This window comes from Scyliorhinus torazame, chromosome 6, assembly GCF_047496885.1.
Source record: "Scyliorhinus torazame isolate Kashiwa2021f chromosome 6, sScyTor2.1, whole genome shotgun sequence".
Taxonomy (NCBI): Eukaryota; Metazoa; Chordata; class Chondrichthyes; order Carcharhiniformes; family Scyliorhinidae; genus Scyliorhinus; species Scyliorhinus torazame.
Genome location: NC_092712.1, coordinates 261,462,273 through 261,482,043, shown reverse-complemented (window position 1 = coordinate 261,482,043; position 19,771 = coordinate 261,462,273). Strand labels below are relative to the sequence as shown.

Here is a 19,771-nt window from a genome sequence, read left to right as displayed (position 1 = left end):
ATTTATGCTGATATTTTGAAATCATATAGCATAGAACAAAGTCATTGGTCCACTGTGCCTGTACCAGCTTTTGAAAGAACTATCCGATTACTTCCTGCTTTTTCTTCCCAACCTAAAAATGTCTTCATTTTCAATGTATTTCCAATTCCCTTTTGAAAGTACACTTTTTAATCTGCTTTCCTTTCATGTCAGTGCACCTCTGATCATAATTTGCTGTGTAAAAAGAAAAACTCACTTGGTTCTTTTGCCATTTATCTTAAAGCCGTGTCCTCTGGTACTGATCCTCCTGGCAGTGCAAACAACTTCTCCTTATTGATTCAATTAAATCTCCCTTAGCCTTCTCTAGCCTAGGGAGAGCAATCCCAGTTTCTCTTGCCTTTCGACATAACTGAAGTCCCTCATCCCTGGTATCATCCCTATCTAAGGCCTCGACACCTTTCCTAAAGTGGTGCTCAGAATTGGGACATCATTTCTAGTAGGGACACCTTACTATATAAATTATTATGGTGACATTGCTGTTTGGGCTGCTTTCTACATTAGAGTAAATTTAGCTCATCGGACCTCGGACCTATGTTCAATTGAGCAGCCCTGTAGCCTCTCTTATTGTTTGCTCTTACAGCTGCACTCTGATGCTTTGAAAGCATATTGAGCATGAACTTACTTTGATTATTAGTTGCAGAACTCCTAGTCCAATTTCTAAAGATCCATTACCTGACCTTTTGATCAATGTCATGAGATTTTATTTCTCCAAAACCGCACTCTAAAGGGTGCTCTTTAACGTCTCCTGTAACCATGGTTGTAAATTGCTGTTGGACTGCAAATTGCGTGTAGATCTTTGGGTAAATATTCATTAAAAATGATGCTGATAATTCAGTGGGCTTGTGCACTATTAAAAATGCAACTAAGTCGGGCAGTATTTTAAGCTCTGAATGTATTTAAACTGGTCAAGTTTCTCTCAGGAAATGCTGGCAAACAGAATTGGGTATGGAAGAACAAACCTCTTTTAAAAAGCAGTATTATTGCAAAGTGTTTCTTTCTCGAACTGCGTGAATAAAACAAACACCATCTGTTGCACGTAAGGAACATTTCTCAAAAACCCTCACAGAAATTATTAAATATACTGCCTGGAATTTCCCTGTAATACGCTGCAAATGGTTTCTCTGTAAACTTGCAGTAGTGCAACAAACTAGTGTAGCACTTTGTGTAGGTCTCAACAGAGACAAATGCATTCCCAGAATAGCAATAAATTGTGGAAATCTCCACAGAGTGGTCAACTACAAATCTTTTCTTCAGCTACTGATCAGTCTCTGCATTACCACACTATTAAATGTAAATTAGGACATTGTGGATGAACTGTTAGCTTTGTTTGAAGCTGCCATTTTAAAATCTGGGTTTCAAAATGGTGGATGTATGGAAAGTCTAAAGGACATTTTTGATTTTGATGACATAGTGGGTGTGATTTAATGGAAAAGTTCCTAAGTGTGGCAGCAAGAGGGAACTGCTGCGAGCTTCCCGATACACGACCCGGCAAGGCCGTCACTATCAAACATTAATTGGTCCACTTAACTATGCCCCACAGGCTTCACGCCGCAAATGATGGCTGATTCGCCAAGACCGCGCCCACCAGCTCCCCGCCAACAATGGGGAGCCGCACTTAAACAGATCCAGCAGAGCAAACCCCACACAGAGGTTGGGACGGGTGGGGAAGGTGGGGTGGCACCATCGGGGCGTGGGGCCCTGCACATGGGCCGCCACCTTGAGTCTCTGTTGACGCTACTGCTGCTGCCTTCTCTGATGTCTGGCCTACCAGCAGCACTGCGAGGGCAGCCTCCGCGAGGTCCAAGATATCATCCATCCTGTGTAATATCTGTAAGGAGAGGGTGAGACTGACAACCAGCAGTGTCTTCCAGCTCGAGACTCTCCATCCCTCTATTTGCCTCCCCCCCCCCCCCCCCCCCCCAAAACATCCCCTGCCATCCAACATGCTCAGCCCACGCACACCCTGCCACAGCAGGGGCCCCTGGTCACTGGACCTCACACACCCACTTGTAATGTTACCTGGACCAAACACTGGTCCCCTCACTGGTGCACACACCCACCCTCTGGTCGCAGAAATGTCCCCGGTGCTGGGGTTCAGCCCTTGGGTCTTTGGATATTGGTCGCTGCGTCCGTGATGTTGCCTCCTGCAGTGTTCGGGCACAGTGTCCATATATCACTGTCTGATTGTGATGTTAGACAATAACTCTCACATGCTACATGGCACTCTGACCCACGGGTATCCACTTGGGAGCTGAGATGTGCTCACTTAACTACAATTGCCAATTCCCTATTAGCAATAGTCTTCAGCTACACGGCCAGAGGGAGTTATGGGTGGTTGGTGGGACCACAAGCAAGGGCTGGGATTGCCCCTGTAGCGGGTGTACACAATCCAGGGGGTGGCATGGCGGACCTGCGGGTGCAGGGACCCCCCCCCCCCCCCAACCAAGGCTGGCCGCCGAGCACCGACAACCCCAGTGCCACCAGGCTCATTGCCAGGGAGCGAATATGACTACTCATCTCCTCTGGTCCCCGCAGCAGCCATTCCGCCAGCTTCACGTTTTTAAAAAGGTGTACTAATCGGTGCCCGTGTGACCACCACTCCCATTAATTGTATAGAGGTTGACCTTAAGTGGTGACTATTGGTTTCTCGCCACACCATGGCAGGATCCTGATTTCGCCAACTGAAGTAGGCTGGTTAGATTGCAAACTGATCGGCACCTGACGCGATTCTGATTTTGGCCTCACCTGTGATCTAACCACATTACGCTCTCACTCGAGTGTGACATGGCTATTAAATTGTGCCCAATGTCTTTGCAATGTGTTCTGAAGATTTGTGTTAAAAATCTGTGTTGGGCTGCACAGCACAGTGGTTAGCACTGCTGCCTCAGCGCTGAGGACCTGGGTTCGGTCCCAGCCCCACGTCACTATCTGCATGGAGTTTGCACATTCTCCACGTGTTTGCGTGGGTCTCACCCCCCACAACCCAAAGATGTGCAGGTTAGGTGGATTGGCCATGCTAAATTGTCCCTTAATTGGAAAATTGCGTACTCTAAATTTATTTTAAAAAATCAGTGTTTTTCATCTGGTAGCCTATTATTTATGGTAATTATCTTTTATGTTTATTTACAAAAAAGTTAACGTTTGTATTAAAAATGTTGGTGTCATTTCTCATCTAAAATGAGATGCTTGTTCGTGCTCTGAACATAAGCAACATTTTAGGTGAGAGGATTTCCGTAAAGGAATTCTGCTCACAGTTCTGTGGAAGTTGTAGCTGCTCTTGTCTACATCTTTGTCGGTGACAAGATATTGAAAAGGCCTGGATCCAGGACTAACTTTCCTGTGCATTTGTATTATGTGGCTTGCAACAGAACAATTAATAGCCTCTAACATCGTTGCTTAGGTTACTGTCTAGTGAATCACTTTCGGGGTTCTACAGAATATAAATCCTTTAGACTTTCTTTTAGAGCGATTTGCATTTATATAACGCTTTCAGGACTTCAGGATGTCCCAAAGCACCTAATTAAGTGCTTTTTTGAAGTGTAGTCCCTGCTGCAATTTCGGAAGTCTGGCAGTCAATTTGTGCACACGTTCCCAAAAGCAGCGAAGTGATAAATGATAGGTAATCCAAGTTTTTCTGATGTCGATTGAGGGATAACTAATGGCCAGGACACTGGAGAAAACTCCAATGCCATGAGATCTTTTATGTCCATCTTGGAGAGTAGATTGAGACCTTGCGACACTTCCATGGTATTCCAGTGGTATGTCGGTCTTGATTTCTGTGCCGAGGTCACTAGAGTGGGACTTGACCCTGTGACCTTCCAACTTACGCAAGAGTGTTATCAACTGAGACAGAGCTGATTCCAAAGCTACTTTGGTAGCTGCAATATAATAGAAAAGTAAATATTTAATGATGGTATTTGGAACATTTCACTGGAAGATTACCTACAGGGCATCCTGCATATCTTGCACTAAGCCTCACTGGCTTATTGCATTCAATCTTGCTGACCTGCACTGGTTTCTTGGCTGCCAACAAATTGAGTTCAACATCATCTACAGATGTTTTATGGCCAAAATTTCCACCTCCAACTTCCTCCCCGATCCATATCCTTTGATTCACTGATTTTGGATCTTGTGCACATATTCCTCTGCTTCTTCATCTCTATCTGTTGATGGCAGAGATGGACTTTAACCTTGTGTAAGACTTATTTCTATCTGTTGATGGCAATGATGTCAACTGCCTTGCTATTACCCTCTGGCACTTCCTCCTTAAATCCCATTGTCCGTCCGTTTCCCCCTTAGGTTTAAATAAAAGGATGCTTTGAAACCCTTCTCTTCAAATAAGTTCTTGGTCGCATTCGAGCACCTCACAAAGACACAATATTTGTTTATTTTCTCCCCTGTGAAGTACCTTGGGATGTGTTTTGTTCCACGCATGTCATTGTTGTTCCTTATTTAAATAATCCATTAGGTTGCAAGGCTTTCTCTCTGGATTTTTAAAAATAAACATTTTATTGAGGTATTTTTGGTATTGTAACAACAACAAAATAAACAATATACATGAAACCATAAACATAGTGCAAAAGCCATTTAGCTCTCGTGCAGGTCGCACCCTTATTAACCCCCGACTCTAATCTAAACTACTCCTGCCCCCCCCCCCTTACTGACGATTAGTTTTCCACAAAGATGTTGACGAACGGTTGTCACCTCCAGGTGAACCCTAACAGTGACCCTCTCAAGGCAAACTTGATTTTCTCCAAAACAGAGAAAGCTAGCCATGTCCGATAGCCAGGTCTCCGACTTTGGGGGCTTTGAGTCCCTCCTTGCTAATAGTCTCCGGGCAACCAGGGAAGCAAAGGCCAGCACGCCTGCCTCTTTCTCCTCTTGGATTCCCAGGTCTTCTGACACCCTGAAAATCGTCATCTCTGGACTAAGCGCCACCCTAGTATTTAACAACGTGGACATGATGTCTGCAAACCCCTGCCAAAATCCCCTAAGCTTTGGACATGTCGAAAACATGTGGACATGGTTCGCCGGTCTTCCAGCATATTTTGCATACCTGTCCTCCACCCAAAGAATCTGCTCATCTGGGCCACTGTCATGTGAGCCCGGCGAACAACCTTAAATTGTATCAGGCTGAGCCTGGCACATGTTGCGGACATGTTGACTCTACTCAACGCGTCTGCCCATAGACCATCCTCTATCTCACCTCCCAGCTCCTCCTCCTGCTTGCGCTTCAGCTCCTCGGTCTGCATCTCCTCTGACCCCATAAGCTCCTTGTAAATGTCCGAGACGCTCCCTTCTCCTACCCACCCTCTGGAAACTACCCTGTCCTGAATCCCCCTTAGCGGTAGGAGTGGGAACATCTCACATATCCCCCATCCCCTCAATCCCCACTCTCCGCCATAACCGGAACTCCCCGTCCATACTCCCCAGGGCAAACCGGTGATTATCACAGATTGGGGCCCAAACCGAAGCTCCCACTGCTCCCACATGCCGCCTCCACTGGCCCCAAACCCTCTGGGTCGCCACCACCACTGGACTGGTGGAGTACCGTGCCAGTGTGAACGGCAGAGGTGCACTTACCAACGCCCTCAAACTGGTGCCCTTGCATGAAGCCGCCTCTATGCGCACCCATGCCCCCACCACCCACTTCCTGATCATGGCTATATTAGCCGCCCAGTAATAGTTGCTAAAATTTGGCAGCGCCAGCCCACCGTTTCCCCGACTCCGCTCAAGCATTACCTTCCTTATTCGCGGGGTCTTGCCCGCCCAGACAAAGCCCATGATCACTCTGTTGACCCGCTTAAAAAAGGACTGCGGAATAAAAATGGGGAGACACTGAAATACAAATAGGAATCTCTGAGGACCTTCACCGTCACCGTTTGCACCCTCCCAGCCAGAGACAACGGAAGCGCATTCCATCTCCGAAAATCGTCCTTCATTTGGTCCACCAGCCGGGCCAGATTCAATTTATGCAGCTGGTCCCATTCCCGCGCCACTTGGATACCTAGGTACCTAACGGCAGCTCTCCCAGTCGCCTCTCCTGTCCCCTCACCTGGACCACAAACATCTCACTCATTCCCATATTAAGCTTGTACCCCAAAAACCGGCCATATTCGCCTATAGCCAGTGCAAACAGCAGTGGGGAGAGGGGGCATCCCTGTCTCATCCCTCGGTGCATTTTAAAATAGTCCGATGTAGTCCTATTCGTCCGTACACTCGCCACAGGAGCCTCATACAGCAACCTGACCCAGTCGATAATGCCCCGCCCGAATCCGAACCATCCCAGTACCTCCCACAGATAGTCCCATTCTACCTGATCAAAAGCCTTTTCTGCATCCATTATAATCACTACCTCCACCTCGCTACCTTCCCTACCTTCCGGGGGCCTCATTTAACAGCTTTCTTACATTTGCCACCAACTACCTGTCCTTAAACCCTGTCTGGTCCTCCCCAATAACATCCGGAACACAATCCTCAATCCTGGAGGACAAGATTTTGGCCAGCAACTTGGCATCCACATTTAACAGGGAGATCGGCCTGTAGGACCCACACAGCTCCAGTTTTTGTCCCGCTTAAGAATCAGTGAAATCATTGCCTGTGACATCGTCGGGGGCAGCACCCCTCTTTCCCTTGCCTCATTGAACATCCTCATCCCCTCCGGCCCCGCAGGGGGTTCCGACCTGTACAGCCTGCTATAGAAATCACTAACCGCCTTATTCACCCCTACTGAATCACCAAACAGGTTCCCATCTCCATCCTTTACTTTCCCTATCTCCCTAGCTGCCTCCCTCTTCCTAATCTGCTGTGCAAGCATTCTAGCTGGCCTTCTCTCCATGTTTGTAGATCTCCCCCCTCGCCTTTCTCAGCTGCTCCACCACCCTCCCTGTCGTCAGCAAGCTAAACTCCGCCTGTTACCTCCGCCATTCCCTTAAATGCCCTGCCTCTGGGGTATCCGCATACCTCCTATCAATCTGTAGTATCCCCTTTACCAGTCGGTCCGTCTCTGCCCTGTCCATCTTCTCCCTATGGGCCCGAATCAAAATCAATTCCCCCCTGACCATCGCCTTCAGTGCTTCCCACACCACCGCTGCTGAAATTTCCCCCGTGTCATTGACCTGCAGGTAGCTCTGAATACATTTTCTCAGCCGCTCGCACACCCCTTCATCCGCCAAAAGTCCCATCCAACCTCCATTGCGGGCTCTGGTTACTGTCTTTACTAACCTGGAGGTCAACCCAGTGCAGAGCATGGTCTGAGATTGTAATCGCCGAGTATCCCGTGTCCACAACCCCAGCCAGCAACGCCCTGCTCAAAATAAAGAAATCAATCCGGGAGTACACTTTATGCACGTGTGAGTAGAAGGAAAACTCCTTCACCCTCGGCTGCCCCCCATCAGCTCCATGAACGCTCTTAGTTCCTTTGCCATTGCTGGCACCCTGCCCGTTTTCAAGCTTGGCCGGTCCAAGCCAGGGTCCATAACTGTGTTGAAGTCCCCTTCCATAACCAACCTGTGCGTATCCAGGTCCGGTATCTTCCCCAGCATCCTCTTTACAAACTCCACATCATCCCAATTTGGCGCATATACATTTACTAATACCACCTGCTCCCCCTCTAACTTCCCACTGACCATAATATACCGACCTCCCACATCCAAGACTATTCTACCCGCCTCAAACACCACCCGCTTATTGATCAGGATCGCGACCCCTCTAGTCTTCGAATCTAATCCCGAGTGAAAGACCTGACTGACCCAGCCTTTCCTCAGTCTAACCTGGTCCGTTAGTCTAAGGTGCGTCTCCTGCAACATTACCACGTCCGCCTTAAATCCCCTAAGATGCGTGTGAACACGTGCCCTTTTGACCGACCCATTTAACCCTCGAACATTCCAGGTGATCAGCCTAGTTGGGGGGCTCAATGCCCCCCCCCCCCCCCCTCCCTCCTCCGATCAGCCATCCCCTTTTTTAGGCCCACCTCCAGTCCGTGCTCAGCGCCTCCACCGGTCCATCCCAAGGCAGCCCCCGCCCCTCCACCGGTCCATCCCAAGGCAGCCCCCGCCCCCAACCTCCTCTCTGTTGCTCAGCTCAAGTCCCTCCCTCGTCAGCAGAACATTTCCCCCCCCCCCCCAGTAACAACACCTTGCAACTCAGCCCCTTTACTAAACCAAACATATGCACCCCCCCCCCCCCACTGCGCTTCCGTGAGCTAGCTCGCCCAGGTAGCTTGGTGGCCCCCATCCCCGGCGCCAGACAGTCTCCTACCTATTGCCCCCCCCATCGCCGCTCATACGAACAAACTCCAGCATCAAACAATCCCCACACAATTGTCCAACGGGAAAAGCACCAAGATCAAAAACAAGCACACCTCCATCCCACAACAGTGCAAATGAAAACCTTAACTCACTCAGCTCTACCGCTGGTTCCAAATCAATGCAAACGGCATCACAAACATCTTCAATAAAACGCAAACGAGAACGTTTTTACAAACACAGAGAAACAAAAAGAAAAAAACCCAAAAACATGAACGTTGCAGCCAAGTTCAAAATTTCTCAGTCCTTCGCCAGCCCTTTTTCGCAAAGTCCAACGCGTCCTCCGCCGACTCGAAGTAGAAGTGCTGATCCTCGTGCATGACCCAGAGATGGGCTGGGTGTAACAGTCCAAACTTCACCTTTTTCTCAAAAAGGATCGACCTAATCTGGTTGAAGCCTGCTCTCCTCCTGGCCACCTCTACACTCAGGTCCTGGTAAACCCGCAGGATGCAATTGTCCCACTTACAGCTCCGTGTTTGCTTGGCCCGCTGTAGAATGTGCTCCTTATCCGCGAGCCTGTGGTATCTCACCACCATTGCCCTTGGGGGGTCTTCCATTCACAGCTTCCTCACGAGTGCTCTGAGCCCTATCCACCTCCAAGGGCCGGGAGAATGTCCATCCCCCATCAGCTTCACGAAGATGTCTGCAAAGTATGCCCCAGCGTCCGTTCCTTCGGACCCCTCCAGGAGCCCGACGATTCTTAGGTTCTGCCGGCGGGACCTGTTTTCAAGGTCCTCCACCGTCTCAAGGAACTTCTGCTGGTCCCTCAGCATCCCCAACTCCAGCTCCACCGCAGTCTGATGTTCCTCCTGCTCAGCCAGCGCCTTCTCCACCTTCTGGATCACCCGATCTTGGGCGTCCAATCTATGCTCCAACCGCTCAATCAACTTTCTTATCGGGTCCAAGCAGTCCCGTTTCTGCTTAGGAAAGCCATCCTGAATGACTTGCATCAGCTACTCCATAGACTGCTGGGTCGACAAGCCTGAGGTCCGAACCTCCGCCATGCTGTCTTCTGTTGCAGCTACAGCCCAAGCCTTCTCTGTCTTTTTGTTTCTGCCCTTACGAACACTTCCAGTCCTTCTCTCCATGCACCGAAGTGGGAATTCAGTAGACAATTGCCACTAACATCTGTTTTACAATTCAAGTCCGGTAGAAAAATGGGGGAAAGGTCCAAAAGTCCGACCCGAGCGGGAGCCACCAAATGTGCGACTCACTCCTCCATAGCCGCCACTAGAACCCCTCTCGGTTTTTTAATTGGAGTTTCAAGCTGGATTTGGTATTAATTTTGCTTAGGGACCAGTTCATGAATTAATCTTGTATAGTTTCTGAACAAAACCTCAGTAGAATATGCTCATGTTGTCTGATGTTGCTACAGAAAGCTGCAATGTATGCTGCAAGAGATTCAATACATCATACCATGTTTGCACATTGAGCAGTTTCGTTTTGAAAAAATACATTTTAACCCAGTGACCAAGTTTTATTCAGAAGATTGAATTTCAGATATCCCAAGGTGTAGATGTTTCACGTTTTCCTTTTGTGGTTGTCTGACCAATAGTGTCATGACTCAGTCCAACAATAAGTGACTGTACAATTAAGTTATGGTAGATTGTTTAATTGCATGTAAAATATATTGACTCTTACTTTATTTTGCTTTTTGCTCTGACAGAGTTTCATTCAAGTGAATTCTTCAATAGGCAATTGGATCAATTAAATCTTTAAAAAGAGTACCCAATTATTTTTTTCCAATTAAGGGTCAATTTTGCGTGACCAATCCATCTACCCTGCACATCTTTTGGATTGTGGGGTGAGACCTATGCAGACACGGGGAGAATGTGCAAACTCCACACAGACGGTGACTTAGGGCCGGGATCGAACCTGACTCCTCGGCACCTTGCGGCAGCAGTGCTGACCACTGTGACACCGTGCTGCCCTCACCGGGTATCATAACCCACTGAACAGGACTTACAGGGTGGGGATTATTGTCTTCCCGTGTCCCTTGTGGAGTCCGTGCTCCCTCATTAAGGGGTGGGGTGAGCTCTATCCATATTACATATAAGGTTGGCCAATTCAACACTGACCGTTAAAGACCTGGGTGGAACATACTGGGCGGGAGCTGTGTATTATAGCCTTGTAAATAAACCTACCTTTCTTTGATACAACTAGGTGCGGACTCTCCGTGACTTCATAAAACAGGGCTATGGGGAAAAATGGTGCGTTGAGTAGGGCTAGATGAGTTGCTTTTGCAGAGCTGGACTTAATGGGCCAGGGCTACGGGGGAAAAGACTGGATTGAGTGGGGCTAGGTGAGCTGCTTTTGCAGCGAGCTGGACAAGAAGGGCCAAATGTTCTCCTGTATTGCAACCATTTCAATTCAATCCACAAAGCAATGATTCTACAACACTCCGCATGTGTCACTCCCTCAATACTGTACAAGGGTGTCAGTTTGGATTATGTGCTCAAGTCCTGGAGTGGAGTTTGAACTCATTTGACTCAGTAGAAGTCGTACTAACTGAGCCAAGCAGCAGCTACTAGCAGCATATTAGACTGGCTGGGTAGTTCCATATGAAAATTAAAGGCCGGGAAAATTTCCGAGTGACGATTACAACATTCTGTTAATTAAATGACCAGTGCTGAATGTTCTCTGAATTTGGGTATTATTAGAATGCTGGGGAAATATGCTTCATGACTCTATTAACAGTGTCTCTTGTCATCTAAATATTTTGAGTAAGGTCCAGGATGTGGAATTCATATGTGCAATTCTTTGTAACAAGAACTTGCATTTATAAAAAAAAAAGCTTTTTATCTTCAGGATTTGCTAAAGTGCTTTGCATCCAATGAATTACTTTTGCTGTGCAATCATTCCTTGTAAGTGCAAACACCAACCAGTTTGAACACAGAACACAAACAGCAAATGGGGCAAATGTTTAACTATCTGTTCTTGGTAATATAGGTTGAGGGACTGAATGTTGCCCTGGAGAAGAAAGTAGAACAACTTGCTCTGTAAATAAGTGTGATTGAATCCCCTCCACCCTCTGAACAGGCAAACTGGGCATCTCCGTTTTAACATCTGATCTCATTTAATCACCTTCCAGTCATACAACATCCTGATGTGGAACTATATCTCTGTTCCTAAACTACCACATGGTCATAATCCTGGAACTCTCTTGCTAACAGCATTGTGAGTATACCTACATTACATCGATTGCAGTGGTTCAAGTAGGCGGATAACCATCACCGCATCTGTAGGGCAATTAGGGGTGGGTGATAAATCCTGGTCCAGCCATGACGCCACATCCTATGAAAGAGTAAATAAAAGTGCGTTCACACTTCATTCAGGACTTGGAAGACACCATGCAGGCAGGCACTTTAGTGTAATATTGAGGAAGTGCTACATTGTACAAGTACCATAGTGCCCTGTGCATAGAATATAGGAATTTACTTTTTAAAAATAAATTTAGAGTACCGAATTCATATTTGGATTGGATTTGTTTATTGTCACGTGTACCAAGGTACAGTGAAAAGTATTTTTCTGCGAGCAGCATGAAGAAAAGTGAATAAAAGAAAATACATAATAGGGCAACACAAGGTATACAATGTAACTACATAAGCACTGGCATCGGACGAAGCATACAGGGTGTAGTGATAATGAGATAGGTCCATAAGAGGGTCATTCAGGAGTCTGGTAACAGCGGGGAAGAAGCTGCTTTTGAGTCTGTTTGTGCATGTTCTCAGACTTCTGTATCCCCTGCCCGATGGAAGAAGTTGGAAGAGTGAGTAAGCCGGGTGGGAGGGGTGTTTGATTATGCTGCCCGCTTTCCCCAGGCAGCGGGAGGTGGGAGGCTGGTTCGTTTGATGGACTGGGTGGTGTTCACGACTCTCTGAAGTTTCTTGCGGTCCTGGGCCGAGCAGTTGCCATACCAGGCTGTGATGCAGCCAGATAGGATGCTTTCTATGGTGCATCTGTAAAAGTTGGTAAGGGTTAATGTGGACATGCCAAATTTCCTTAGTTTCCTGAGGAAGTATAGGCGCTGTTGTGCTTTCTTGGTGGTAACGTCGACGTGGATGGACCAGAACAGATTTTTGGAAATGTGCACCCCTAGGACTTTGAAACTGCTAACGATCTCCACCCCGTTGATGCTGACAGGGTTGTGTACAGTACTTTGCTTCCTGAAGTCAATGACCAGCTCTTTAGTTTTACTGGCATTGAGGGAGAGATTGTTGTCGCTGCACCACTCCACTAGGTTCTCTCTCCCTCCTGTATTCTGACTCGTCGTTATTCGAGATCTGGCCCACTACGGTCGTATCGTCAGCAAATTTGTAGATGGAGTTGGAACCAAAATTTGCCACGCAGTCGTGTGTGTACAGGGAGTCGATTAGGGGGCTAAGTACGCAGCCTTGCGGGGGTATTGAGGACTATTGTGGAGGAGGGTGTTGTTGTTCATTCTTACTGATTGTGGTCTGTTGGTCAGAAAATCGAGGATCCAGTTGCAGAGTGGGGAGCCAAGTCCTAGGTTTTGGAGCTTTGATATGAGCTTGACTGGGATTATGGTGTTGAAGGCACAATCCTTGTTGTCGAGATGCTCTTGGGATGAGCGTAGGGCCAGGGAAATGGCGTCTGATGTGGACCGGCTGCAGTGGTATGCGAATTGCAGTGGACCAAGGCGTTCTGGGAGTATGGAGGTGATGCGCTTCATGATCAACCTCTCGAAGCACTTCATTACGACTGAAGTCAGGGCCATTGGATGGTAGTCATTGAGGCGCGTTGCCTGGTTCTTCTTTGGCACCGGTATGATGGTGGTCGTCTTGAAGCAGGTGGGGACCGCGGAGTGGAGTAGGGCCAGGTTAAAGATGTCCGCAAACACCTCTGCCGGCTGGTCCGCGCAGGCTCTGAGTGCACGACCAGGGATTCCGTCCAGGCCCATCGCCTTCCGAGGGTTCACTTTCAGGAAGGCCGATCTGACTTCGGAAGTTGTGATGGTGGGTATGGGTGAGTTATGGGCTGCTGGGGCACTCGACAGCGGATTGTTGGTTACCTGCTCGAACCGAGCATAGAATGCATTGACTTCATCGGGGAGGGGTGCGCTGCTGCTGGAGATACTGTTCGGCTTCGCTTTGTAGCTCGTTATGTTGTTTAGTCCTTGCCACAATCACCAAGAGTCTGTCTATGACTATAGCTTGGTTTGATATTCTCTCTTGGCATCTCGGATGGCTTTGCGGAGGTCGTACCTGGATTTCTTGTATAGGTCAGGGTCGTATGACTTGAACGCCTCGCGATTGAGCCATGGTTTCCGGTTGGGGAACGTATTTACTGCTTTCTTTGGCACGCAGTCGTCCACACATTTGCTGATGAAGTCTGTGACGGTGGTGGCATACTCATTTAAGTTGGTCGCTGAGTTCTTAAATATGGACCAGTCCACTGTCTCTTAAGCAGTCATGTAAGAGCTCTTCTGTTTCCTCGGACCAGCACTGCACAACCTTCTTAGCTGGATTCTCCCGCTTGAGTTTCTCCTTGTATGCCGGGAGAAGGAGCACCGTCTTATGGTCTGATTTCCCAAAGTGCGGTCGGGGGATGGAACGGTAGGCGCCCTTGATTTTTGAGTAGCAGTGGTCAAGAGTGTTGTCGCCTCTGGTGGGACAGGAGATGTGCTGGTGGAATTTTAGCAGTACACACTCGAGGTTGGCCTTTTTGAAGTCTCTGGCCACGACGAACAAGGCCTCCGGCAGTTCTGTTTCGTAGTTGTTTTTAACTGTGTACAGTTCGTCAGCGCCTTCCTCACTTCTGCTGTGATAATGGCTGAAGTGAACTCACATGGAAGATAGCATGGGCGGCACTTCACGGTCAGGTATTCCAGGTCGGGGAGCAGTAGGTCGCCAGGGTCGCCACATCCAAGCACCAGGAGGAGTTGATGAGGAGGCACACCCCTCCGCCCTTCGCTTTGCCTGATGACGTAAATTTAAGGTGAATGGTGGAAGATATAGGGGGGATGTCAGAGGTAGGTTCTTTACCCAGAGAGTACTGGGGACATGGAATGCACTGCCTGTGGAAGTAGTTGAGTCGGAAACATTAGGGACCTTCAAGCAGCTATTGGATAGGTACATGGATTACGGTAAAATGATATAGTGTAAATTTATTTGTTCTTAAGGGCAGCACGGTAGCATTGTGGATAGCACAATTGCTTCACAGCTCCAGGGTCCCAGGTTCGATTCCGGCTTGGGTCACTGTCTGTGCGGAGTCTGCATGTCCTCCCCGTGTCTGCGTGGGTTTCCTCCGGGTGCTCCGGTTTCCTCCCACAGTCCAAAGATGTGCAGGTTAGGTGGATTGGCCATGATAAATTGCCCTTAGTGTCCAAAATTGCCCTTAGTGTTGGGTGGAGGTGTTGACTTTGGGTAGGGTGCTCTTTCCAAGAGCCGGTGCAGACTCAATGGGCCGAATGGCCTCCTTCTGCACTGTAAATTCAATGATAATCTATGATTAATCTAGGACAAAGGTTCGGCACAACACCGTGGGCCGAAGGGCCTGTTCTGTGCTGTATTTTTCTATGTTCTATGTTTTCTATGACGCGGTGCGGTCCGCCCGGTGAATTGAGAAGCCTTCAGGTTGTATGGCACAGTCCGGTAAGGCGGGGGTGAGCCATGTCTCTGTGAAACAGAGCACATAGCAGTCTCTTACTTCCCTCTGAGAGGTAAGTCTAGTGTTAAATTCATCCAGCTTGTTTTCGATCGCTTGGACGTTTGCCAGGAGTATGTTGGGGATAGGGGTCTTGAAACCGCGTTGCTTCAGTGTAACCTGTAGACCACCACGTTTCCCTCGCTTCCTCGGTCGTCGGCTGCGGCTGGATGATCCTGGGATCCGATGGGAGAAGTCTGACCTTGTGGAAGGTAGGTGGTTGCGTCTGGCAGCGTCCAGGGTGCTGGTGGGGACCATGGCTCGGGTTACGTTTCCGCGGTTGGGTCTGGCAGGGTTGAGGTAGAGGGGTTGCTAGGGGGGCATGTTTGCAATCCAGATGGGTCCCGGTGTTCTGCGGGCACGTGAATACCTTGCAGCGCGTTCGGGTCCTTGCGCGGGGTCTCCGCCATTTCGGGGGTCCTGGGTCGTGGGCAGGGACTTCCTGAGGCAGGTTGGGCTGAGTCCCATGATCTGTTCTCTCCCTGGGCGTTCCTGGGGTCGGGCCTTGAAGTAGACCCGGTCGGGCCTCCACGTGGATTTTTCTTTCTTGCATTCCCAGGTAGGTCGGGCTGCTGGGCGGGCCTCTCCGGGTCGGGTCGCTGGGCGGGTCTCTCGGGGTCGAGTTGGGCTGGGTCTCGTCATTGCGGGTCGGGAGCTCCGGGGACTGGGCTGGGCGATTCAGGGACTGGTGTTGGTTGTTCAGCCGGGTTGGGAGATCCGAGGTCCGGGTCGGCTCCAAATCGAGGTCGGGACGTCACGTCCGGTTTGGGCCCGATCCACTTCCAGGTCGTGGAGGTCAGGTTAGGTCAGGTCAAAAGGTCTCCACGGGCCTCGGAGGATGTTCAAGCCTGCAAGAAAAGATAAAAGATATTTTCAAATTAAGGGGCAATTTTAGCGTGGCCAATCAACCTACCCCGCCCATCTTTGAGTTGTGGGGCGAAACCCACACAAACACGGGGAGAATGTGCGAACTCCACACAGACAATGACCCAGAGCTGGGATCGAACCTGGGGCCTCGGTGCTGTGAGGCAGCAGTGCTAACCACTGTCGTCCCTCGGTGATATGGAACTACCCTCTGGGTAGTTCTGTATCAAAATTAAAGGCTGGGAAAATTTCCGAGTGAAGATTGCTCTCTGGTACTCGGGTTAATTGGGAAATGATGCAGGGGAACAAAGAAAATGAAGAGAAAGAAAATAGTAGTAGCAGAAAACAGATTATCAAATGCATATTTTTTCCCCTATCTTCTTGCTCTTGGTGAGGAACAGTTCATTCTATGGTGGTCATGGTACCGTAAAACCTTAAAGCAGTTTTTAAAATTTGTTGACGGGTTGTGGGCATTGCTGGCTAGGCCAGCATTTATTGTCTACCCCGAGTTGCCCTTCAGAAGATGTTGGTGAGCTGCCATCTTGAATCACTGCAGTCCCTGAGGTGTAGGTACACCCACCCACAGTGCTGTTAGGGAGGGGATTCCATGTTTTGGACCCACCGACAGTGAAGAGACGGTTATATATTTCCAAGTCAAGATAGTGAGTGACTTGGAGGGGAACCTCGAAGTGGTGATGTTCGCAGGTATCTGCTGCTCTTGTCCTTCTAGATGGAAGGTGCTGACTAAAGAAACTTGGTGGGTTTCTGTAGTGCATCTTGTTCGTCAGTGGAGGAGGGAGTGAATGTTTGTGGAAGGGGTAGCAATAAAGTGGGCTGCTTTATCCTGGATGGATTTGAGCTTTGAGTGTTGTTGGAACTGCACTCACCAGGCAAGTGAATAGTATTCAACTGACTCCTGCTTTTTGATGTTGGACAGACTTTGGGGGATCAGGAGGTAAGTTACTTGCCGTAGGATTCCAAGCTTTTGACCTGTTCTGGTAGCCACGGTATTTGTATGGCTAGTCCAGTTCAGTTTCTGGTCAATGGAAACCCCCCCGCCCAGGATGTTGATAATAGGAGATTCTTGATGTTAATGCCATTGAATGTCAAGGGGTGATGGTTAGATCCCCTCTTGTTGGAGGTGGTCATTGCCTGGCACTACTTGCCACTTGCCAACCCAAACTTGGCTATTGTCCTGGACTTGCTGCATTTGGATATAAATCCTCTTGTCTTGAGTATCATGAATGATGCTGAACATTGTAGTCTTCTGCAAACATTGGATAAAAGCAAATTACTGCAGATGCTGGAGTCTGAAACCAAAGAGAAAATGCTGGAAAATCGCAGCAGGTCTGGCAGCATCTGTAGGGAGAGAAAAGAGTTAACGTTGCGAGTCCAGATGACCCTTTGTCAAAACTGGCAACGTTGGCTCTTTTCTCTCCCTACAGATGCTGCCAGACCTGCTTGAGATTTTCTAGCATTTTCTCTTTGGTCTTCTGCAAACATCCCCACTTCTGAACTTATGATGGAAGGGAGGTCAATGATGAAGAAGCTAAAGATGGTTGGGCCTAGGACAGTCCCTTGAGGATCTCCTGCAGTGATGTATTGGAGCTGAGATGATAGATCTCCAACCACCACACCCATTCTCCTTTGTGCTAGGCATGACTCCAACCAACAGAGTTGTCCCCCCCCCGTGCCGATTCCCATTTACTCCAGTTTTGCTAGGGCTGTTTGATGCCATACTTGGTCAAATACTGCATTGATGTCAAGGGCAGTCATTTTTACCTCACCTCTGGAATTCTGCCGGTTTGTCCAGTTTGAACCAAGGTTGTAACGAGATCAGGAGCTGAGTGACCCTGGTCCGCGGAACCCAAGCTGAGCGTCTGTAAGCAGGCTATTGCTAAGAGCCGCTTGATGGCATTGTTGATGATCCTTTCCATTATTTTGCTGATGATTGGGGGGGGAGCAGCATGGTGGCGCAGTGGTTAGCACCGCTGTTTCACAGTGCTGAGGACCCGGGTCTGGAATTTGCACGTTCTCCCTGTGTCTGCGTGGGTCTCACGCAGAACCTAAAAAAGATATGCAGGGTAGGTGAATTGGCCACACTAAATTGCCCCCTAATTGGGGAATAAAACAGAATTGGGGTACTCTTAAATTTATTTTTTTTTAAATCATTCTTGGGGTGTAACATCGCTGACAAGCCCAGCATTTGTTGACCATCCCTTATTACTCACAAGATGGTAGCAATGTGCTGCCACCTTGAATTACTGCAGTAGATTGGCTCACAGTCAAGTGCTAAGTTTGTCACCTTTTGGCATGCCTACACACGTCCCATTTATACAATATCAGGACCTCAAACCATTTTTTCAAAGACTTAAACCAGAAGCCCTTGTCGTTAATTGTTGCACCTGTTAACAGAGTTTGGCTAGTTCCACATAGGGCAGGGATTGTACCTGAATTTTTTTTAGACAATGTGGCTCAAATATGGGAATAATGTATACGAGATAGTTTCCCGTCTGGCTACTTCCCAATTCCTACTCTTGTCTTCAAAACCAAACATGGCCTCACCCCTCAGTATGACCTGCAGTCTCTCAAATGTCTGAGCTATCTGTGCTCTTATAATTCTGTTCTTCTATGCATCCCCAATTTTAATTGCTCCGCCAATGGCCATATTGTCAATTGTCTAGGCCTGCAACTCTGGGGCAGAATCATACCACCTTTCTACTTCGCTTTCCTCCTTCAAGACATTCCTACCTGTTTGACCAAGCCTATTTTGCATTTGCTCTAATATTGCCATAACTGACTTTGTCTCATTAGGCTACATGAAAAGATAGGTTACTGTTGTAGATAACTCAAACTTTGTTATAACAGATGATGGTAGATATTTCTTGAGGAAGGTGAATAATAGAGTGAAACCAATTAGCCCCTAATTGCCTGCCTAATTTTTTCCTTTAGTGGTATTTGTTTAACTAATAACCAGGAAACCTGTTATTTTGAAAATAGGTTGTTTAGCATCTTTCAGCTTCATACATAGTGTCACAAAGGTTTGTAGAGATTTTTATCTTTAAAGCCACAATTGAATATATTTCAGAACAATCTTCTCTTTTCCATTATGCTGTGGCATTGAGCCATACAAACTAGGGAGCTCCTTGGTTGGAGCTTTGCTTTATGCTGAGCTGAGAAAGAATGCTGCTATTGATCTAAGCGTTGCTGGGCAGGGTCGAGGAATAATTAGCCCTGTAGTTGGAAAATTACCATTATTGCTTCCTGCACCCATCCATTTGCTGCTTATCTTGGTAAAGAAGGTAGGCATAATTTCTTCTGTTGTGCTGTGGAAAAGGAGCTTGTTGGAACGTGATGCCAAATAAGACATGTAGTATTCTGGGTGAAAAAAAGGAATTGACCTCTCACCCCTACACCATTGTCCTATTAAAGCATCCCTCATCCCTCTGAAACCCTTTTATTATTTAAAAAATTCTTCCTCCCACCGCCTTATGGCCCACCTCCCATCATTTCTATTTTCTGGCTCTGGAGGTGTCTACCCTCCTGCAGTGTTATGCCATCTCGAGCTGGCTATGAGGAGGAATTTCTGAGTAGAGTGTGGGTTTGTTTTTGCTCTGGAGAAGTTTTTTGTGACCTTGCTTTGGATCACTGCCAGCCAGTTTGGTTGCAGTTGCCAACTTGGGAATGTGGGAGGAAACAAGGACAAACTATATGCTACCATTACAAGGTACAGCATGTCCATGCATACAAAAAGAGCGAACTAGGGTTGGTGCCAGCTGGTCTGCACTTGTACATTTTTAAACCTTACCTGGACAGTGCACAAAAAGATCTGGAAAACTGCTACATTTACATCTATTCATTTATTTTCTGCTAATTGGGCACAATTGATTTTTCAC

At 48.0% G+C, this 19,771-nt stretch overlaps 1 protein-coding gene across 3 annotated transcripts in view; it reads left to right on the top strand.

Annotated features, from left to right (window-relative positions):
- jarid2b (jumonji and AT-rich interaction domain containing 2b) overlaps window positions 1-19,771 on the top strand; it is a 594,617-nt gene that overhangs the window by 275,157 nt on the left and 299,689 nt on the right. The window lies entirely within an intron of this gene.